Source organism: Oryctolagus cuniculus, chromosome X (assembly GCF_051225735.1).
Source record: "Oryctolagus cuniculus isolate XC-2025 breed Fujian yellow rabbit chromosome X, ASM5122573v1, whole genome shotgun sequence".
Lineage (NCBI taxonomy): Eukaryota > Metazoa > Chordata > Mammalia > Lagomorpha > Leporidae > Oryctolagus > Oryctolagus cuniculus.
Genome location: NC_142888.1, coordinates 50437983 through 50462416, shown reverse-complemented (window position 1 = coordinate 50462416; position 24434 = coordinate 50437983). Strand labels below are relative to the sequence as shown.

The 24434-nt window shown below is 43.8% G+C and overlaps 1 pseudogene; it reads left to right on the top strand.

Annotated features, from left to right (window-relative positions):
- The first annotated feature begins 22560 nt into the window (after positions 1 to 22560).
- On the top strand, positions 22561 to 22671 carry LOC127485054 (small nucleolar RNA SNORA51; annotated as a pseudogene).
- The last annotated feature ends 1763 nt before the right edge of the window (positions 22672 to 24434 follow it).

The window sequence follows — 24434 nt, the reverse complement described above, 5'->3', positions numbered from 1 at the left end:
TGAAGAGCAGTTGTGCATTTGAGCCAGCTCTCTTGAAAAGCTGCCACCATATTAACAGATTCCAACCTTCTGCAGAGGTCCTATGGAAGAAAACCTGAGCATCATGGGTGACAGTCTGTCAGCTGCCAGATGTGTGAGTGAGGTTGTCTTACATCGTCAGGCCCCAACCAAGCTGCCCAGCTGGCTGCATGAGTGAGCCTACGTAAGATCAGCCAAAGAAATGCACGGCTGAATCTAGGCCAAATTATAGACATAATTTTGAGAAGATAAATATTATTTTAAGTAAGTTTCGGGGTGGTTCAGCCTTGTTCATTTATTTTTTTAAAAATTTACTATTTATATTTGATAGGTAGAGAGACAGATAAAGATCTTCCATCTGCTGGGGACAAAATGCGCAAAACAGCCTGGGCTGAGCCAGGCTGAAGCCCAAAGCCCAGAAACCCAATCCAGGTTTCCCATGTGGGTGGCAGGGACCAAGGTTGAACACTCATTATTTGAGTCTTTTTGCACTAGAGGTGGAATTACTTGGCTGAAAAGTGAAGACATTTGCAACATTATTATAATAGTGCCAAAGTGCTTTCCAAAGAACTTGTATAGGTCCACAGTTCCTTATCTACAATTTTGAAACCCAAAAATTCTCTGAAAATCAAAAGTAATTTTCTTAGGTTTGGCCTTTTCACTTTATTGATGGTGTTAGGGGATTTTTTTTATAACTTAAATAATTTTCATTTAAATATAGTCAAAGTAATTAATCATCTATTTTATGGTTATGTTTTACCTCCTCAACATGTTCTGATGAGCATAGTTTACTTCATTTAACATATGGAGTAAATTCACATTAACTGCTCTAGCATCATTGTCTACTAATTCTATCATCTGTGTCCTTTCTTGGCCTGTTTCTATTAACTGGTTTTGCTCATAATTATGGGAAGAATTTTCCTACTTTGCATGCCTGATAATTTGTTACTGGATGCCCCACATGATGAATTCTATGTCATTGGTTGCCTATCTTTTTTCCCTTACTACTCCTTTAAATGCTTTGGAGATTTGTTCTGGGAGGAAGTTAAGTTACTTATAAACATTTTAACCCTTTCAGGGCTTGCTTTTAAGTTTTGCTGGGACCTGAGAAACCTTTGGTCTACAGCTAATTTGTCCCCGCTACTGAGGAAATACCTTCTGAATACCCAGTTCCATGCTCTGTTTACTGGACACTGGCTTTGAGGAAAATGAGTGTACTTCAAAAAGTTTAAGTAGTGGGTGGCATTGTGGTACAAAAGGTTAAGCCGCCACCTGTGATGCCAGCATCCCATATGAGCGCTGGTTTGAGTCCCAGATGCTCTACTTCCAATTCAGCACCCTGCTAATGTGCCTTGGAAAGTGGCAGCTTGGGCCCCTGCCACCCAAGTTAAAGACCCAGATGGAGTTCCTGGCTCCTAGCTTAAGCCTGGCCCAGCCCTGAGAGTTGTGGCCATTTGGGGGGTGAAGCAGCAGATGGAGGATCTCTCTCTCTCTCTCTCTCTCTCCCACTCAGCCTTTCAAATAAATAACCTAGTGAGCCACGGCGCTGGCTCAGTAGTTGAACTTTGTCCCAAGTAGTGTGAGAAGGTGCAAGAGGCCAGAACATACTCCTGGGGAAATCCCAGTGAGTAATGATTGAACAGAAAAGGAAACTCTCATGGGGGAAGGTAAGAAAGTTAGGAGGATGAGGTGACAGTAGTATTCCAGAGGCTAAGAAGGGGAACTTTTGGGAAGTAAGTGCAATCAGTAGTCTTAGAGTTTGTAAATCTGGGCCAGTGAATCTGGCAATTAGGAAGCTTGCTTTCTTTTTTTTTTTCTTTCTTTTTTTTTGTTTATTTTATATATTTGCAAGGCCTAGGTGCCGGTGCTGTGGTGCACTAGGTTAATCCTCTGCCTGTGGTGCTGGCATACCATATGGGTGCCGGGTTCTAGTCCCAGTTGCTCCTCTTCTGGTGCAGCTCTCAGCTGTGGCCCGGGAAGGCAGTGGAGGATGGCCCAAGTCCTTGGGCTCCTGCACCCACATGGGAGACCGGGAAGAAACCCCTGGCTCCTGGCTTTGCATCGGTGTACCTCCAGCCATTGCGGCCATTTGGAGAGTGAACCAACGGAAGGAACACCTTTCTCTTTGTCTCTCTCATTGTCTGTAAAACTCTACCTGTCAAATAAAAATAAATAAATAAATAAATAATGAAAGGCCTAGTGATGGAGACAGGAGGACCTTCTATTTGCTACTTCATTCCTCAAATGGCTACAACAACCAGGGCTGGGCTAGACAGAAGCCAAGAGCCCAGAAACCCATCTGGGTCTCCTACATGAGTAGCAGAGGCCCAAGGGCTTGGGCTATCCTCTAGTGCTTTCCCAGGCACATTATCATGGAGCTGGATTGGAAGTGGAGCAGCCAGGGCTTGAACTAGCACTGCTCAGGATGCTGGTATCACAGGTGATGGCTTAACCTGCTGCACTACAACAGCAGCCCCTGCGAAGAAGCTTTCTGTCATAGTTTGATGGAGTCGTGGCAGAAGCCTGACTGTAGTGAATTAAGTCATTGGAAGAGAAGGGATAGACAGTGAATGTAGACTAATCCGTCCAGAAATCTGGCTGTGAAGAGAAGGAGAGAGAATAGGGATGGTAGTTTGTAATGAGATAGGGTAGAAATAGTGTTTTTTAAAAGATTTATTTATTTATTTATTTATTTGAAAGTCAGAATTACACACACACACACACACACACAGAGAGAGAGAGAGAGAGAGAGAGAGAGAGAGAGAGAGGTCTTCCATCTGCTGGTTCACTCCCCAGTTGGCCACAATGGCTAGAGCTGTGCTGATCTGAAACCAGGAGCCAGGAGCTTCTTCCAGGTCTTCCACGTGGAGCAGGGGCCCAAGCACTTTCCCAGGCCATAGCAGAGAGCTGGATCAGAAGTGGAGCAGCTAGGATTTGAACCGGTTCCCATATGGGATGCCGGCACTGCAGGCGGCAGCTTTACCTGCTACACCATAGCGCTGGCCCCGAAATAATGTTTTAAATTTGTTTTACAGTGGGGAACAGTTAAGAATTCTGGACATAAACAAAATGTATAGATTAGAAGAGAAAGAGGATAATTGATGAAACCAGAGTCTATGGATACAGTCACCCAAATAGACTCTTCTGGTGAGCATCCCTTGTAAGTTGCTTTAGGATGTTCAGAGTGCAGAACAAAACTAGAGGAGAGGCAACACACACACACACACACACACACACACACACATATATACAATAGCAAAGCTTACACCCCTGTATCCAAGAGAATACTTACCATAGAGTACAATCAGCCTTCCTCTGGGTCTCCAACTATCCTGCTCCTTTGTCCTGGAAGATCTTGTTTGCTTCCCCAAATGAAAAAGCTAGTAGAATATGCAGCTCAGGTCAGTTACTACTAAAATCAGCCATTTGGAGCAGGCATTATGGTACAATGGGTTAAACAGCCACTTGGGATGCCTGCATCCCATATCAGAGTGCTGGTTCAAGTCCCAGCTACTCCGTGCTTCAGATTCAGCTTCTGCTAATGCACCTGGGAGGTAGCACATGACAGCCCAAGTACTCGAGTTCCTGCAACCCACAGGGGAGACCTGGATGCAGTTCTTGGCTCCTGGCTTTGACCCGACCTAGTCCCAACTGTTGCAAGTATTTGGGGGAGTGAATCAGCAGAAGGAAAATCAATCTCCCTCTCTCTCTCTCTCTCTCTCTCTCATTCACACACACACATACATACATACATATATATATATCTTCCTCTCTCCCTTTCACTCTGATTTTCAAATAAAAAAAGTAAATCTCATTTTTAAAAGCCAATTATCTTTCTGATAAGTTTTAATGTTTGGATTTTTGTTATTACAATATTTATGTTTATTTTAGAAATTTTAGGAAATATGAATAAACAAATAAGAAAACTAGTAACCCTGCTTTCCAGAGATACTTGATAGTAACGTTTTGGCATATGTTCCTCCAATGTTTTTTTTTTCTATGTGTAATAGTCATGCAGATAGCTAACCCCCATGGAACCCTTCCACAGGCTTCGGTCAGATTTCAGATGGTTCCACCTAGGCTTCTATGACATTTATTTGAGAAGCTACACACTGCATTGATTACTGTTAATGTTATTTCCTCTGGGAGTCACAAAGAAATCTCACATTTTCGTTTTCTATACATCTTAGATTTGAAAGCACATCCCTAACCATCTCTTTGGAGGATTCTAATTTTTTCTTTCTTGCATCCAAGCATGAGTATCTAATAATTCTAACTGAGAATTAATTAGTGATTAGGTATTATGGAGCAGAGTGATTAGTGCTGTAATGAGTATGTAGGAAGCTAAGAATTTGAAAAAAGAATTATTCACTGAAATTTTAATAATATTTGTCACATTAGAGATAAGACTAGCCATCTGTAGAAGTGGTTTACAAGTGTTGTGATGGAAACATGAGAAACAATCAAGTTAACCAGAGTGAAACTTTAGAACTAGGAGGTAACTAAAAAAGGCATTTCTGCAAACATGTTCATGGGCTTTTAAAATTACTAGAGGAAGCGAATGTCTGGCACAGTAGTTAAGACACCATCTGGGAGGCCTGAATCCCATTTCAGAGTGCCTGGGTTTGAGTCCCAGCTCTACTCCTGATTCCAGCTTCCTGCTAACGTGTACCCTGGGAGGCAGCCGGTGATGGCTCAAGTACGTATATCCACAAACATGGGAGACCTGGATGGCACTCCTGGCTTCTGGCCTTAGCCTGGCCCAGATCACATTGTTGCAGGCCTGCAGGCATTTGGGGAGTGAACCAGCAGATAGAAGATCTCTCTCTCTCTGCCCCCCCCATTCTTCTCTCCTTCCCCTTCAAATACATGAATAAATAATTTTAAAACTTACTACAGTATTTCTGAATGAATTTTACTTTTTTAACAACAGAAATTATATACAAATATTTCCATGTTACTATAATATATGTAGATCTCTTTTTTGTACCTTGTTACTATGGCATAACATAAAAGTGATTTGACAGTTTTTTAAAATGTTATAGTTCTTGTGGTAAGAACATTTAACATGAGATCTACTGTTTTTTAAAGATGTATTTATTTATTTATTTAAAGATTTATTTATTTGAAAGAATTACACAGTTACATAGAGAGAGAAAGAGAGGCAGAGAGAGGGAGAGCGAGAGCGATAGAGAAAGAAGTCTTCCATCCATTGATTCACTCCCCAATTAACCGCAACGGCCAGAGCTGTGCCGATCCGAAGCCAGGAGCCAGGAGCCAGGAGCCAGGAGCCAGGAGCTTCCTCCAGGCCTCCCACATGGGTGCAGGGGCCCAAGGACTTGGGCCATCTTCTACTGCTTTCCCAGGCCACAGCAGAGAGCTGGACCTGAAGTGGAGCAGCCAGGACTCAAACCGGCGCCCATATGGGATGCTGGCATTGCAGGCCAGGGCATTAACCTGCTGCACCACAGCACTGGCCCTTATTTATTTATTTGAAAGAGTTACAGAGAGAGGGAGAGAAAGAGAGACAGAGAGGTCTTCCATCCGTTGGCTCATTCTGCAGATGGCCACTAGAAGTAGAATTTCTAGATTATATATTTAATTTTTGGAGAAACGGTCAAAAAATTCCCCACAGTGACTGCAGCATTTGCCTTCTTACCAGCAATATACAAAGGTTCTAGTTTATCCACACCTTCGCTCACTTTGTTCTGTTTTTTTTTTTTTTTTTCGATGTGCTGTTCTTGATGGGTATGAAGTGTCTCGTTGGAGCTTTGATGTGTATTTCCCTGATGATTAGTGATGTTGAGCATCTTTTCATGTAACTGTTGATCATTTTTATGTCTTCTTTGAAGAAATGGGTATTTAAGTCTTTTGCCCATTTTTAATTGAGAGAGAGAGAATATCTTCCATCTGCTCTTTATTTCCCAAATGTCCACAACAGTCAGGGATGGGTCAGGCTGAAGTCAGGAGCCTAGAACTCCATACAGGTGTCCCACATGGGTGGCAGGGGCCCAGGTATTTGGGCCATCTTCCACTGCTTTCCCAGGCACATTAGCAAGGATCTGGATCAGAAGTGGAGTAGCTGGGATTCAAACCAACGCCCATATGGGATGCTGGCATTGCAGGTGGTGGCTTTACCTGCTCCGCCACAATGCTGACCCCTATCTTTCCTTTTAAATAAGTTTTTCCCCTAATTAAATGTAACACATTTCAGGAAAACACAAGTTGAGAAATGAAATATAAAATATAATTTAAAATACCAGCAATAGTTTACTCCTATATTTATACCTAAAAGAATTAAAGCAAAGACTTAAACAGATAATTGTACACCCATATTCTTAACATCATCCACAAAACTAAACGTGCCACCCAAAAGTCTATTATGGATGAATAGGTAAGCGAAATGCAGTGTGTGTGTATGTATGTGTGCATATATATATGCAATGGAATACTACTCAGCCTTAACAGGAAAGAAATTCTGACATATTCTACAACTAGATGAACCTTGAGGATATTGTGCTAACTGGAATAAACCAAACCTTTTAGTCTGTTTTGTCCCTATTCCTGAAACCTTCATGACTTTGATCTTTGTGTTCTTTTTCAGTTGACCAAGGCAATGTATAAAAGAGAAAAGGAGGCCGACGCCGTGGCTCAGGCTAATCCTCCGCCTGCGGCACTGGCACACCAGGTTCTAGTCCCGGTTGGGGCGCCGGATTCTGTCCCAGCTGCCCCTCTTCCAGGCTAGCTCTCTGCTGTGGCCAGGGAGTGCAGTGGAGGATGGCCCAAGTGCTTGGGCCCTGCACCCACATGGGAGACCAGAAGGAATCACCTGGCTCCTGGCTTCGGATCGGCATAGCACGCTGGCTGTAGCGACCATTTGGGGGGTGAACCAATGGAAGGAAGACCTTTCTCTCTGTCTCTCTCTTTCTCACTAACTCTGCCTGTCAAAAAAAAAAAAAAAGAGAGAGAGAGAGAGAGAGAGAAAAGGAAGCTATAGTAACATGAAAATCAGGTCTGCCTTTAGAGGATGCTTTCCTTGACTCTGGATTTCAGCCTTGGATCTTTTCATTCAACTGACATTTTAAAAATGTTCACTTATCTATTTGAAAGGAAAAGAGGGAGAGGGGGAAGGGAGGGAGGGAGGGAGGGGGAGGAGAGATTGATTTTCCATCTGCTGGTTTACTCCCTAAGTGCCTGCAGCAGCTGAGGTTGGGTCAGGCTGAAACCAGGGGCCCAGAACTCCATCTGGGTCTCCCACGTAGGTGGCAGAGACTCAAGCACTTGGGCCATCATCTGCTGCCTTCCCAGGCACATTAGCAAGAAGCTAGATTAGAAGCAGAGTAGCCAGGACTCTATCCCAGGCACTCTGATATGGGATGTGGCATTCCAGGTGGTGTTTTAGCCCACTGCACCACAATACTTATCCCTCAACTTACATGGTATGAGTTCGGTCATGCATATCTGAGTGGCAGGGATGTGTTCTGAGAGATACAGTATTAAGTGATTTCAACATTATGAGAATACCATAGGGTACTTAACACAAACCTCGATGACCTACCATACATCTTGGCTATATGGTATATACCATTATGTATATGCAGTCCGTTGTTGATAAAAACACAGTGATGCAATGAATGATGTTACTTATGCTAGGTAGTTTGTGAGAGTCCAGGATAAGAAGTTAGGTAATGTATAATCCCTGTCCAGGAAGACATAGTTTTGTGGAAGACACAAACGTCTGAACAAATAATTACCATATTATAAAGTGTAAGTACTAGAATAGCAGTGCTGCGGGAATGCAGAATGGGAGGCTGGGGTGTCAGAAAAATACTAATGGAAGAAGTATTTGAGTTAAATATTGAAACATAAGGAGAGGTTTACTAGCTAGATGTTAGAGAAAATGGCACGAGGAAGGGCAGAGAGGATGAAAGAACATGAAATGTTTGAGGCTATCAGAGAGTTCCCTTTATTTAGAATGGTGCATTTATCATGACAAAATTGGAAAGGTAGGATAGGACCAGATCATAAAGAATCATGAGGGGCCGGCGCTGTGGTGTGGGTAAAGCCATCACCTACAGTGCCAGCACCCCATGGGGGCAGTTCAAGCCCTGGCTGCTCCACTTCCGGTTTAGCTCCCTGCTAATGGCCTGGGAAAGCAGTGGAAGATGGCCCAAGTGCTTGGGCCCCTGTACCCAACGACCCAGAAGAAGCTCCTGACTTTTGGCTTTGGATCAGCCCAGCTCCGGTGTTTGTTGCCAAGTGGGGAGTGAACCAATGGATGGAAGACCCCCCTTCCCCCGGAGCAGAGAAGTGAAGCAGCCGGGACTCAAACTGATGCCCATATGGGATGCTGGCACTGCAGGTGGTAGCTTTACCCACTACGCCACAGCGCTGGCCCCTTGATGCTTTATTAAAGTGTACATGTTATTCAGAATTCTCTAGTTTTTAATCTAATTTTCTTTATTCCAAAATATCATCCAGAACACATGACATTGATTCATTGCATCTCCTTTAGCTCCTCTTGGCTGTCACATTTTCTCTGTTATTCATTGTTTTGATGACCGTGATGGTTTTGAGAGTCCTCGTCATCTATTTTGTAAAATATTGTAATTTGATGCCTGTCTTATAAACAGAGATTATGGGTCTGGGGGCTGAGGATCGCAGAGGTAATCACATTTTCCTCACATCCATAATATCAAGAATACATACTATCCAAATGACTTGTCGCTATTGACGTTGACTTTGACTGCCTGAGTGAGGCAGTGTTGCTCAGGTTTCTCCATAATAAATTTATACTTTTATCCCCTTTTACATTCGATACTTTTGGAAGTCACTATGTGCACCCAAACTTAGGGAATAGTTATGCTCCACTTCTTTGAGGACATGATATGTACAGAAATTATTTAGTGATCTGCATGGGATATCTGTGTCTTCTCCTGCAAGTGTGTGTATTATATGCATGTATGTATCCATCCAACCAACCATTTATTAAAGTCGGCATAGACTCATGGATATGTGTTTTATACTTTGGCTTATAACATAAAACCACTTTATCCTATTGTTCAAATTGCTCTGGTTTTGGCCGTTAGGAGCTCTTTTAGTTGGCTACTATACCAAATCCCTATCACTGTGTGTGTGTGTGTGTGTGTTTTCCTGTTGTTGTTGCTTTTGAGAAGTTCCTTACTTGATGGCACTCAGAGATATTGCAGGCTCATTTTGTATACTCCTCATCCTATGCTAACAATTCTTTTCTTTTTTCACTTGAAAAATATTGTCACTTCATTCTGGCTTGCATGGCTGCAGATGAGAAATCTGCTCTCATTCGAATTGGTGTTCCCCTATAAGTGATGCATTTTTTTCCCTTTGGCTGAATTTCAGATTTTTTCTTTGTAATTTTTTTTGAAGCTTAATTATGATTTTTCAGCATAGATTTCTTTGTAATGCATTCTTTTTAGTAATTGTATGCTATTCTGTATGTGGAGATACTACAATTTTAAAAATATATGCCATAGAAATATAATCATATTCATGTAAGGGATATTTATTTCAGCATTATTGTTAGAGGCAAAAAAATTCTAACAAGACCTTAGGATCAAAGAAAATGTGGTGTTAATTTTATAGGTTCCTCAGTGGTGCAGGTTGAGTTAATTACACCACTCAATTTTTAAAATTTATTTATTTATTTATTTGAAAGGCAGAGTGACAGAGAGAGAGAGAGAGAGAGAGACAGAGACAGAGACAGAGACAGAGACAGAGACAGAGACAGAGACAGACAGAGGCAGAGATATTTTTTATCTGCTGGTTCATTCCCCAAATGGCTGCAATGGCGAGAGCTGGGCCAGGCTGAACCCAGGAGTGAGAAACTCTATCTGTATCTCCCACTTGGGTGACAGGGACCCAAGTACTTTTGCCGTCTTCTGCTGCTTTCCAAGGCGGATTAGTAGGGAGCTGGACCAGGGGACTTGAACTGGCACTCCCATAATGGAATGCCAGTAGTGGAAGTGGCAGCTTAACCTGCTGCACCACAACACCAGCTCCTTCTTTTCTTTCTTTGCTTTTTATTTTTTCTTTATTTTTAATGTTTATTTATTTACTTTCATTTACTTGAAAAGCAGACAGAGATAGGGGAGGGAGGGAGGGAGAGAGAGAGAGAGAGAGAGAGAGAGAGAGATTGAGAAACAGAAAGATCTTCTATCTGCTGGTTCACTCCCCAAATGCCCGCAATAATCAGGGCTGGGCCAGGAGTCCAGATCTCAATCTGGGTCTCCCATGTAGGTGGCAGGGGTCCAAGCACTTGGGCCATATTCTGCTGCCTCCCAGGATATGCATTAGCAGGAAGCTAAACTAGAAAGAGGAGTCAGGACTCAAACTAGCACTCTGGTGTGGAATGTAATGTGGGCATCCCCAGCAATGGCTTAACACACTGCACCAAAACACTCACCCCCGAACACCTTTTCCTGTGTTTGGCATCTTGAATGTCTTCTGTAATTGTCTTATTGAGAATTGAATTTTGGGGTGGCCATTTGGCATAATAGTTATGATGCCTCTTGGGACGTCCACATCCCAAATCAGAGTGCCTGGGGGGACTACTGTAGATAAGGTGAGAAGTAGATAGTTCATTAGAGAAGTTTGGATCTAAAGGGAAGGAGAGAGGGCAACAGTTAGAGGGGCTGTGAGGTTTGAGAATGGCTTCATTCGTTTTAAGAAAAAAGATACTTGATTATTTGGACAGCCTGAGAGGAGAGATTACAGATACATGAAGCAGAGAGATTTACAAAAGGTTTTTTTCTAGGGGCCAGTGTTGTGGTGCAGTGGGTTAAACCACCCCTGGCATCCCCTATCAGAGTGCTGGTTCAAGGCCTGGCTGCTCTGCTTCCAATCCAGCTCTGTGTTAATACCCTTGTGAAGAAAGTGGAGGGTGGTGCAGGAGATTGGGCCCCTGCTACCCACATGGGAGACAGATGGAGTTGCAGGCTCACGGCTTCGGATTGGCCTAGTCTGGCTGTTGCAGCCATTTGGGCAGTGAACCAGCAGATGGATGATATTCTCTCTCTCTCTCTCTCTCTCCCTGTTATCTGTCTTTCAGGTAAATAAATAAGTACATAATTTTTTTCTCTAAAGTAGAACTCCTAATTTCTCATTCACACTTGCTCTCCATAAGACTTTTCAACCTCAGTGCATTACTTAGTTGCTCAACCCCAAAACCTGGACATCACACTTGAGTCCTCCCTTTCTACTCCTCTGTCATTCCATTTTGTGAGCACATGAGAATGTTGGGAGAGCCTAACAAGCTACGGAATCTAACCTTCTTTCTTGAAGGCCTCCCAGAGCAGGATTTTAGGAGCCCGATTGGTCAGGGTCAGAAAGAGGGTGATCTTGGGGCTGGCGCTGTGGCGCAGCAAGTTAAAGCCCTGGCCTGAAGCACCAGCATCCCATATAGGTGCCAGTTCTAGTCCCGGCTGCTCTACTTCCAATCCAGCTCTCTGCTATGGCCTGGAAGAAGCAGAAGATGGCCCAAGTCCTTGGGCCCCTGCACCCATGTGGGAGACCTGGAAGAAGCTCCTGGCTCCTGGCTTCAGATCAGCTCAGCTCCGGCCATTGCAGCCATCTGGGGAGTGAACCAGTGAATGGAAGACCTCTCTCTGTCTCTACCTCTCTCTGTAACGCTGTCTTTCAAATAAATTTTTTTAAAAATCTTTAAAAAAAAGAAAGAAATGGTGATCTTGCTTTTTATTTCCCAAGCATGTTCAAGGATAATAGTTTTGAGAACTGAGCAGATGACGGACTTAAATAGCTAATGAGAGGCCTGCGCTGTGGCGTAGCGGGTTAACACCCTGGCCTGAAGCACCAGCATCCCATATGGGCGCCGCTTCTAGTCCCGGCTGCTCCTCTGCCGATCCAGCTCTCTGCTATGGCCTGGGAAAGCAGTAGAGGATGGCCCAAGTCCTTGGGCTCCTGCACCCGCGTGGGAGACTGGGAAGAAGCTCCTGGCTCCTGGCTCCTGGCTTCTGATCGGCGCAGCTCCAGCTATTGCGGCCAATTGGAGTGAACCATTGGATGGAAGACCTCTCTCTCTCTCTCTCTCTCCCTTCCCCTCTCTCCCTCTCTCCCTCTCTGTGTAACTCTGACTTTCAAATAAATAAATAAATAAATCTTTAAAAAAAGATTAAAAAAATAGCTAATGAACTTCTTCTGATTATTAAGAACAGTTAATGGACTCCTATGCTGTGTTTATTATTAATGAGAAGCATTAGCAAAATATCACGCACCAGTAATATGCATATACATAGCTTTTCTTCATAATAGGTATTAATTCTGATTTTCCTTCTAGTTCTTTGCTAAGGAGGGAAGACGATTAGACCCCTGTCTAATCATAAAGGGGAAAAACATGGATGGGGGACCATGTGGGAAGGAAATTCAGCTTTGTTTGAAAATCTACGTGTCTTTTTAAAAAGATTTTTATTTATTTGAAAGTCAGAAATAGAGAGAAGGAGGGAGATATATAGCTTTCATCTGCTGGTCCACTCCCCAAATGGCTGCAATAGCCAGGACTGGGCCAGGAACTTCATCTGAGTCTCCCACATGGGTGCAGGTGCGCAAGTACCTTGGCCATCCTTTGCTGCTTTCCCAGGTGCATTAACAGGGAGCTGGATTGGAAGTGGGGCAGCCAGGACTTGAACCAGTGCCCATATGGGATACTGGCACTGCAGGTGGAGGCTTAACCTGCTATGCCACAGTGCTAACCCTGAAAGCCTGTGTGTTTTAACACTCACTATATTTAAATCCTTGATAGCAAGGGCTGTGCCTGGATCCTGAGCACCTGACACATAGTGTGGGAGCTCAATGCATGTTTCAATGGCAACTGTTAAATTGCCTTATTTAATCCCGGCAACACCTCTATCAAGTGACTGTTTCAATCCACATTTTACAGATTTGGATAGTGAGGCTTAGAAAGTTTAGTAGCTTGCCCGTTGCTCAGCCTTAGAACTTAACCATCTGCAGCTGGGTGCTTCTCTCCTGTGGAGGCTAGGCCGTGCTTTGTGTGATGCTTTGTACTACCTCTGGCCTCTAACCACTAGATGTCAGTAGCGTGCATCTCCTTTCCCCACATTCTGACAACAAAAAATGTCTCTAGACATCGCTTGCTGTTAAAAATCACCCCTGATTGAGAACGTTGGCTTTCAAAACTCGCAAGATAAGGTCGGTGCTGCCCAGGAGCCTTCTTATACTCAGTTACTCCTCTCCAGTCTTTTCGCCTACAAACTCATTGGCAGACAACCTGTTGTGAGTACGAATTGACCTTGGCCAATTCTAAATTTGTGCCATTTATACCCTTCCCTCCTCTGTTAAGGATTTCCTTTTTCCTCTCCCTGGCATTTCCCCATCTCCACCTCAGCCCTTTCTCTCCTATGGGCCAGAGTTGTGTTTGGCGTGAGAGCAGCACCCTAAGAAAATTAGAGTGGCAGTCATTCGGAGTGTGTTTGAATTTTCTGATGAAACCCGGACCCTTTCTGCTACCAAACTTTCCCCCAGGCCCTGAGGCTAATTGACCCTCTCCCCCACGTCTCTGCTTGCCTGCCATAGTTTCCTTTGTCACTGAGAGATGCCAGTCATAATTGTGGAATTGCATCCATGGTTAAAAAAATGTGGTGGAATCAGATTTATCTGAATCCAAGGCCTTTATTTTACCTCTGACATAGTGGTCCTCAAACTTCAATATTGAGTAGAATCCCTTGGAGTTCTGGTTGCCAGAGTCAGAAAAACAAACACCCCCCCCCCCCAAGATTTGAGTTTGAATATGTGTGCCCAAAATGTTGCAAACATTTATTTAAGTATATTTATTTATTTACAAGGCAGACAGAGAGAGACAGAGATCTTTCATCTGCTGGTTCACTTCCCAAATGCCCACAAAAGCCACGACCAGGAGAAGTCAAAGCCAGGAACCAGGAACTCCATCCTGGTCCCTGCCAAGGGTAGCTGAGACCCAAGTCATCATCTATTGCCTCCCAGGGTATGAATTAGTAGGAAGCTGGATTAGAAGCAAAGATGGGACTCAGTCCCTGGCCATCCAATATGAGATGTGGGCGTCCCAAGTAACATTTTTATTTATTTATTTTTATGTTGTCTGTGGGGGGCATCTTCCATCCACTGGTTTACTCCCCAAATGCCTGCAAAAACTGGAGCTAGGCCAGGCCAAAGCCAGGAGCCTGGAACTCAATCCAGGTCTCCTACATGGGTGGCAGGGGCCCAAGGACCTACGCCTTCATCTACTGCCTTCTCAGGTACATTAGCAGGGAACTGGATCAGAAGCAGAGCAACCAGGACTTGAGCTGGCACTCAGGGGATACAGATATCCCAAGCTGCAGTTTAACCTGCTGCACACAATGCCAGCCCTTGCTGTACAATTATAATGAGGCCCTTTGCATGATGCCAACATGCATGAATTTATTTATTTTTAATCAAATATTGGATCATGCTAGTCTAATACTTGTTCTTTGATTTCATCATCAAATTTGGACATCTTCCCAAAGCATTGCATGCAGATCTAATTCCTTTTAAATTAAAACATAATTTATGGAGCGAGCACTTAGTGAAGCAGTTAAGAAAGACGCCGATTAAGATGCCCTATCAGAGTGTCTGGGTTTGATATCTAGCACCGGCTCCTGACTCCAGCTTCCTGCTAATGCAGACTCTGGGAGGCGGTGATGGTGGCTCAAGTAACTGGATCCCTGCCACCCACCTGGGAGACCTAGATTGGACTTTTAGATCCCACTTTCAACCTACTTGGCCCAGTCCCATTTGTATTATAGATATCTGGGGAGTGAGAAGCTCACTCTCTCTCTGCCTTTCAAATAAATAACTTTTTTAAATTGTTAAAAATAAAAAAGAAATTAGGGGCTGGCGTTGTAGTGTAGCAGGTTAAGCCTCCACCTGTGATGCTGGCAAAACCATATGGGTAACAGTTTGAGACCCAGCTGCTACACTTCCTATCCAGCTCTCTACTAATGTGCCTGGGAAAGCAGCCGAAGATGTCCCAAGTGCTTGGGCCCCCGAACCCATGTGGGAGACCTGGATAGAGTTCCATGATCCTGGCTTCAGCCTGACATAGACCTGGCTGTTGGAGACATTGGGGAGTGAACCAGTGAATAGGAGATATTCACTCTTTCTCGTTCGCTCTCTCTCTCTCTCTCTCCCCCTCCCTCTTTGTCATTCTGCCTTTTAAATAAATAAATCTTTTTAAAAATGAAATCACTTGACCTGTATCTCCCATTTGCAATTTTACTCTCCAGAGACAATGTCTTTTGCTGATGCCTGTCCTGCTTGATGCAACAATTTCAGACGTAATTCATTTACACTACCTCCTGCCTCCACACACTACTACAATTTTTGTAGTTACATTAGATTATCCTTGTAACATTAAGCAAGGGAATTTTGTGGTTTTTTTGCCTGTCAAGAACAAGTAATTGTTACCTGTTGACTTCCCATTATATAAGGAGTTATTAATTTCCCAACTGTTCTCTCCACCTCTCTTCCAGCTCCATATTAGCTATATCTTTTTTTAAAACAACATTTACTGGGCCGATGCTGTGGCACAGCAGGTTAACACCCTGGCCTGAAGCACCAGCATCCCATATGGGCACCAGTTCGAGACCCGAATGTTCCACTTCCAATCCAGCTCTCTGCTATGGCCAGGGAAAGCAGTAGGAGGTGGCCCAAGTCCTTGGGCCCCTGCACCTGCGTGGGAGATCTGGAAGAAGCTCCTGGTTTCAGATGGGCGCAGCTCCGGCTGTTGCGGCCAATTGGAGAGTGAACCATCGGATGGAAGTTCTCTCTCTCTGCCTCTCCTCCATCTGTGTAACTCTGACTTTCAAATAAATAAATAAATAAAAGATTTGCTTTATTTATTTGAAAGGCAGAGTGACAGAGAGAAAGGGTGAGAGAGAGAGAGAGAGAGAGAGAGAGAGAGATCTGCTCGTTTACTCCCCAAATTCCACAACATTCAAAACTGGGCCAGACTGAAACTCAGAGCCAGGAACTCAATCCAGGTCTCTTAAATGGGCGGCAGGGATCCAATTACTTGAGCCATCTTCTGCTGCCTCCAAGGGTGTGCACTACCAGGAAACTGGAATCAAGAGCAGAACCAGAACTCAAACCCAAGCACTCTGATATGGGATGTGGGTGTCCTATGTAACAATTTAACCACTACACCAAACACCTGCCCTGGATGAGGCTACTTTAAAAAAAAATAGGGGACCGGAGCTGTGGCATAGTGGGTAAAGCCACCGCCTGCAGTGCTGGCATCCCATATGGACCCCGGTTCAAGTCCTGGCTGGAATTGTGGGTCTCCCGGGTGGGTGGCAGGAATCTAAGTACTTAAGCCAGCATCTTCTGCCTTCTCAGGTGCCTTAGCAGGAAGCTGTCTCTAAAGAAGAGGAGCTGGGACTTGAACCAGCACTCTGAAATGGAATACATGTGTCCCAAGTGATGGCCTCACCTGCTGCACCTCAAGGACCTTCGCCATATAAGTTTAGTAAATAAATAAATACACACAGATACTTGTAGCACTAAGACTCAATGAAAGTTCTAAGTAAGAGAATATAGTATATAATCACTAAAAATGGAAGAAGAGTAGACAGGATATTAAAAAAAGTTTTAATTGTTTTTATAATCATATTGGTGGTGGGGCCTGTTATTACAGATAAAGCAAAGAAGTCATTTTGAACTTTCTTAATCTTCTATCTCCTTGAGAACTATGCTTCTCACATGGGGGAAAAAAGGAGATTCGATGTGAGACAGTTAAGAGAAACTCTGTAGACCTGAATTTGAATTAAAAAAAATCAATATGTACCCATGAGGCATTATTTTCCCTTAAAAAGTTTAGAAACATTGACCAGCTCATCGAGATTATGGCCTTGAAATATCATTTCCCACAAAAAAGAAACTAGGGCTTTTTGAAAAAGCAGCTGATTCCAGGTCTGGGACAGGAAATGTGCAATATAAGCCTGAAGTAGCAATTATGTTTAAATCTACGAGTTTATAATGATTCTGTTTTATAAATTGCTGAAATTTTTAGAATAATAGGGAAACAACTCATTATTTTGAAAATGCTAAAGGGACAAGCATTTATCATGCTTTTCCTTAACAAAAAAATACCACTGGACAACCAAATAACAGATGCGGGCATGTTTCTCTTTATTCCAGCAAATAAAAGATGAATAATAGAATTCAAATATCACCATTTTACAAACCATAATGATTGAATAGATCTAGGCTTTGAGAATTAAATGGCTGCTAATATCACAAAAAAAGAGACAACTAGACATTATGTGCCTCTTGATGAGAGAATACAAAATCAACTATGAAGTAGTCTTGTCAAAAACCTCAAACCTGAATCTGATCAAGACTGTATAGATTCAACTACTAACAAAGAAAAAACAGTACAGAGACTATGGGAAACTATATGGTGAGGAGACAATCAGCGAAATCCAGACTGGGACACTCTGCAGCTTAAATTACCCAATTTCAATAAAGTGCAAAAGGGAAAAAATTGAGAAACTTGTAGATTAAAAAAATAATAAAATTCAATTATAGCTGTGTAGACATCACATTTGGATGATAAGAACAAGGGAGTGAGCAGTTGATAGGGTGTGGGCATGGTTTCTGGAATATCTGGCAAAGTTCTATTTTATGACATTGCTGGTATTTATAAGGATGTTTATCTTAAAGCAGTTACATTAGGTTATACATGAGTGTTTTTCTAGTTCACTATGTTTTTCATATTCCATAGTAAAAAGGGTTTTAAATGAAAACTCAGTAAACAAGTATAATAGCAGATTGGACAGAGCTAGAGAGAAAATAAAATGTCAGACAATTCAGGAAAAAATAAATATAATGCAGCTCAAAGAGACATAAAAAATGTGGAAAAAATATTAAACAGAGGTTGAATCTTGAAGAATAGTATGAGGTCTAATACAAATATAATTTGCATTCTAAAATAAAATTTGCATTCTAAAAGAAAAAAATGGGTGGGGAGAAATATTACATGGACAAATAATAGCTGAAAAATATATAACTGAAGAAAGACACACCAATCTATAGATTCAAGAAGTCAAATGAATCCCAAGCAAGAAAAACAAAAGTGAATACATACCTAAATACATCATAGTGAAACTACAGAACATTGAAAACAAAGACAGATAACCTTCAAAGGGAATTACACACTGGTGGATGACTTCTCAAAAGCAACGATGGAATCCAGATGACAATGGAACAATATTTTAATATGCTGAGAGGAAACACTTGTCAACCTAAAACTCTATGCCTGGCCCCCATCTCAAAAATCCCTGAATACATGGGCAAAATAAAAATATGTTCTGGGGCCGGCGCTGTGGTACAGCGGGTTAGCACCCTGGTCTGAAGCGCCGACATCCCATATGGACGCCGGTTCGAGACCTGGCTGCTCCACTTCCAATCCAGCTCTCTGCTATGGCCTGGGAAGGCAGTAGAAGATGGCCCAAGTCCTTGGGCACCTGCACCAATGTGGGAGACCCAGAAGAAGCTCCTGGCTCCTGGCTTTGGATTGGCACAGCTCCGGCTGTTTCAGCCAACTGGGGAGTAAACCAGAGGATAGAAGACCCCTCTCTCTCTCTGCCTCTCCTTCTCTCTTTGGGTAACTCTGACTTTCAAATAAATAAATAAATAAATTTTTAAAAAGTATGTTCTATAAGAACTGACAATTTATCACCAGAAGATCATAATTAAAGAACTACTAAAGGATTTAGGGGCCAGTATCATGGTATAGTGGGTTAAGCCACCACCTGTGATGCTGGAATCGCTTACTAGAGCACTGGTTCAAGTCCTGGCTGCTCCACTTCCAATCCAGCCTCCTGCTAATGCACTGGAGAAAGCAGCAGAAAATGGCCCAAGTACTTGGACCCCTGTCATCCACGTGGAAAACCCAAATGAAGTTCCAGGATCCTGGCTTTGTCTTGGCCCAGTCCCAGGTTTTGCAGCCATCCAAGGAGTGAACTAGTGAATGGAGGATTTTTTTTCTCTCTCTCCCTCTCTTTTTCTCTCTGTCACTCTGCCTTTCAAATAAATAAATACACCTTATTTTTAAAAAGAAACCTAATGTATATCAGGAAGAAAAAAAAAGATATCCAAGGTGGAAGGTCTGAGATGCAAGAAGAAATGGAAAGTCAAGAAAGTGGAAAATATGTAAGGACTCTCAAAGAACACTGATGCATAAAAAAGTAGTTATAATTCCCTGGGAAACTTTTAAAACAGAAAGTAAGAAGACATGACAATAATAGCATATAAGTTTAAAGTAGATCAATGCATTTGGATGAAACTGTCTTCAAATGATCATTCACAAAGATTTTTTTTTCTTTTGACAGGCAGAGTTAGTGAGAGAGAGAGAGACAGAGAGAAAGGTCTTCCTTTTTCCATTGGTTCACCCCCCAAATGGCCGCTGTGGCCGGTGTGCTGCGCCGATCGGGAGCCAGGAGCCAAGTGCTTCCTCCTGGTCTCCCATGCGGGTGCAGGGCCCAAGCACTTGGGCCATCCTCCACTGCACTCCCGGGCCACAGCAGAGAGCTGGACTGGAAGAGGAACAGCGGGACAGAATCCGGCGCCCAACCGGGACTAGAACCCGGTGTGCCAGCACCACAGGCGGAGGATTAGCATTCACAAAGATATTCTAAGGGGTATAAGGGACACAAATAGTTAAGGGAATCAATTTTTAGATACTTAGCTTTTTTAAAAAAAATTATTTATTTATTTATTTATTTGAAAGAGTTACACAGAGAGAGGAGAGTCAGAGAGAGAGAGAGAGAGAGAGAGAGAGGTGTCTTCCATCCGATGGTTCACTCCCCAGATGGCTGCAATGGCTGGAGCTGTGCTGATCCGAAGCCAGGAGCCAGGAGCTTCTTATGTGTCTCCCACGCGGGTGCAGGGGCCCAAGAACTTGGGCCACCTTCTACTGCTTTCCCATGCCATAGCAGAGAGCTGGATCGGAAGTGGAGCAGCAAGGACTCGAACTGGCGCCCATATGGGATGCTGGCACTGCAGGCGGCGGCTTTACCTGCTATGCCACAGTGCCAGCCCAAAGTTAAAGCTTTAATGTATACATTTTGGCAAGGGCAGAGAGGGAGGCATACACAATTCAGCTCCAATTAGTAAGTTTGGCTGGATATAAAAATATTTGGCTTGCATTTCCTTTTTCTTTTTCATTTTATTTTAAAGGCACAGAGACAGAAAGTGAGAGAGCATGCAAGAAAGAGCTCTGTATCCAGTGGTTCACTTCCCAAATGCCCGCAACAGCCAGGGCTGGGCCAGAACATATCCAGAAGGCTGGGACTCCATCCAAATCTCTCACGTGTGTGGCAGGGACCCAAGTACTTGAACCATCATCTGCTGCCTCCCAAGGGAGTGCACTAGCAGGAAGCTGAATTAGAAACTGAGGAACTGGGACTTGAACCAGACACTTCAATATGGGATGCATGCAATCCCAATGTCCTAACTGCTGCACCAAATGAAAGGTAGAGATATTAGGAGAGAAGGAGGGAGGGAGGGAGGGAGAGAGAGAGAGAGAGATTCCATCCTCTGTTTTCTTCCCCAAATAGCCCAAATAGCCACAGTGGCTGGGACTGGGCCAGACTGAAGCCAAGAGTTTCTTTTGGGTCTTCCACGTGGGTGCAGGGGCCCAAGCACTTGGGCCATCTTCCACTTTTTTCCCAGGTGCATTATCAGGGAGCTGGATGAGAACTGGAGCAGCTGAGACTTGAACCGGTGCCCATATGGGATGCTGGTGTCGCAGGCAGCAGCAGCTTTTACCCACTAAGCCATCACACTGGCCCTTGTTTTTGCTTGTTTTGAAATAGTAGGTGATAGTAGGTGATTATAAAACACGAAATGTTTTATAATCACATATTTCTGCCATGTTTTCATTGTCAATTTCCTCATTCTCTTCTTTTTCTTATAATAAAAACAACCTGGATGCTTGCTGTTGCTCATTTTTACATGATTTTTTAAAATACATTTTAGGAGGCTCGATTCATATTTTCTAAATTCATGACTTTAGCGCCCCCTTCTGTTGCTTTTGTGTAGTTCTCGTAAGTGTGCCAGCTTCCTTTCTGGGACATCCTGGTACTGCCGCTCAGCCACTTTCATCTCTTCTCTCGCTATGCTGCTTAGTTTGGATCCATTCCCAACAAGCTGGTTACTTGTGAGAGCTGACGTGATTCACATTGCTGCAGAAAGAGCGTGTTCCAACCTCTTTAGGTCTCACCTGCTGCTGGAAAAAGGAGAACGTTTCCCAGTTTCAGCTGCTGTTTGCAAAATGGCCTTCTGAGTTTGCCAGTGAGTAACTTTGGCTATTGGGGTATCTCTGGTCTTTTGCTTACCTCCTTGCTTCCCTCAGTTTTCTTTTGTACAATTGCTAATATCACATATATCTCATAGCTATTGGTAACTTTTATCCCTTTCTCATATTTGGAATTGATGGCAGTACCTTGTCACTTAGCTTTGTTAGAGGTATTGTCATGGGTTTTTGGTTTTGCTATCCTGTTTTCTCTTTTTTTTTTTCTGGAGGTAATGGAGGGAAATTTAAAAACTATGCCACCTCTACCACCTCCAAAGAATCCTCCTATCCATTAAGTTTTATAAAAGAATGATTGATTGATTTGAAAGGCGGAGTGACATAGAGAGAGGGAGACAGAGAGAGAATCTTTCATCCACTGATTCACTCCCCAAATGGCCACAGTGGCCAGGGTTGGGCCAAATACAAGCCAGGAGCTGGAAGTCCAATCTAATCTCTTACGTGGGTGGCAGAAGCCCAAGCACTTGGGCCATCCTCTGCTGCCTTCCCAAGTGCATTAGCAGGGAGCTGCAGCGGAAGTAGAGTAACCAGGACTCAAGCTGACCATGCAGGGGACACAGCCATTGGCTGTGACTGAAAGTGCTCCAGCTCAGAAAGCGAATTTGTTAGATGAGATAGGCAGAGACTTCAGATCCGGGACAGGCAGGGCCTGCGCTATGCCCCTAATAAGCAGGAAGCAGCTAGAGAAGATACGATGATTCTACGCCCTTCAACAGCCCATAGGATTAAGGGAATGGAGTCTCTGGGGGTGGGGAATAATACAGACAGGCAGATAGGATACATTGATTAGATATGTGAGCTGGAAGACCACGACTTCACCATACCCCGTGTGATCTCATGCCCCTACCTGACCACACCTGTATGCCCACCTGCCAATCAAGCTACATAACCACTCCCCTTTGGAAGTGGATAAAAGGCCTGGATCACAGTGGGCCCAGCCCTTGTTGCCCTGTGTCTTCAGGGTTCGCGGCCTCCGGGCCGCTCACTCTCCGCCTTTGGTTCGCTGCTCATGCTAAGCTAATTGTGGCTGCTCATAACCAGGTGCTTGCTCCACGTGGCTCCTGGCCTTCTCTCTGCTTGGTATGGTCCCAACTTAATTTTCTAGACCTTTCTTTCTCCCTTAGATAGAGCCCTCACTCTCCTATGCATTTCTCTCACTGAATAAAATCCTTAAAATTAAAATAAAAAAAAATAGGAGGCAGAGGAGGCCTTCCCCACACACATCTCAGCCTGGGCCTTGTGCCTGGTCTATACTGTGAATGGGGGGCACATGGAGTTGAGGGGGAAAAATAAAAGAGGACCAGGAGTTGTTTGGATCTGGAATGATCTAACTAGTCCCTGTGTAATACTGAGCTAAAACCTGTTTGGTTAGCCATTTGATTGTTAATTTGTTGTCTGGGGCTTGTTTCAGAACTGATTTAATAGTTCCCTCCCAGGTGAATTTACCCTTTTTGGGAGCCTGGTGACCTTCCCTTTCTCTGCCTTTGGGGCATCTTGTGAACTCTATCTTTTTCTTCTTCCACATTTCAACTTTTGCACACTTCCACTTTCTTTGTTTCCTGCAGCTGCTTTTGTCTCTTTCCCGCCAGCGCCCCCACCTCTGCTGCTCGCTCACCCTGAGTCCTCTCGTTCCTCTTCCCTGGGAGCCAAGCTGTAGGCATTGAGGTTTTCCTCCCCAGCAGCCTCTTCTTCAGCCACCTTTCCCCTTTTTGGATTTCCTAGGCTTCTGATACCTTGAATTTTTCTTGGGCCAAGTCCAAGCCAGGACCAGAACTCCATATGGATCTCCCATATGGATGATAGGGGCTGAAGCACTTGGACCATCATCTGTTGCCTCCCAGGTTGTGCCACAGTGCTGGCACCTTTATCTTTTATTCTTCATCACCTTGACTTGCTCTACCATGGCATCATTCATTTTGCTAAAGTTTGCAGTTCGAGGTGGGGGGGTAAACCCAGAAGCTTTTTCTTTTCTTTTTTTCTTTTTTAAAGATTTATTTATTTGAAAGGCAGAGTTACACAGAGAGAGAAAGAGGCAGAGAGAGAGAGAGAGAGAGAGAGAGAGGTCTTCCATCTGCTGGTTCATTCCCCAATTGGTCACAACAGCTGGAGCTGCGCTGATCTGAAGCCAGGAGCTTCTTCCAGGTCTCCCACGTGGGTGCAGGGGCCCAAGGACTTGGGCCATCTTCTACTGCTTTCCCAGGCCATAGCAGAGAGCTGAATCGGAAGTGGAGCAGCCAGGTCTCGAACCAGCGCCCATGTGGGATGCCAGCACTGCTGGCAGCAGCTTTACCTGCTGTGCCACAGTGCTGGCCCCGAGATATGGCTCCTTGAAATCATTAATAGTTTCTTGCAAGTTACTCAGTCTACCCGTTGATTGGAAACAATTTCATTCCTTTTTTTAAAATTTATGTTTTATTTATTTTAAAAGGCAGAGTTACAGAGAGAGGAGGAGAGACAAAGAGAGATCTTCCATCTGCTGGTTCACCCCCCAAATAGCTGCAATGGCCAAGGTTGGGCCAGGTTGAAGCCAGGAGCCCAGAGCTTCTTCCTGGTCTCCCACGTGAGTGCAGGTGTCCAAGGACTTGGGCTGTCTTCCTCTGCTTTCCCAGGTACATTAGTAGGGAGCTGGATTGGAAGTAGAGCAACCGGGACTCAAACTGGCTCCCATATGGGAATGCCACAGCGCTGGCCCCAACAATTTCATTCTTGAAGACACTCTTTCAGTAACATGGGTTTCTTGTGCTCATTTAAGCTTATTGCTTTCCAGGCCTACTTTACAGTTAGCATCCTGACATTTTTTTTTCCTTCACTGGATTTATGAGTTAAATCAACTACTATTTCTTGTTTCCTACATCCTTTTCTTTTGTGGATTTACCCTGGTTTTTATTCATTTGAGAGGTAGACTTACCGACATAAGGAGAGACAGAGAGGTCGGTCTTCCATCTGCTGGTTCACTCCCCAAATGGCTGCAACAGCCAGAGCTGGGCAAATTCCAAGCCAGGAGCCAGGAGCTTCTTCCAGGTCTCCGATGTTGGTG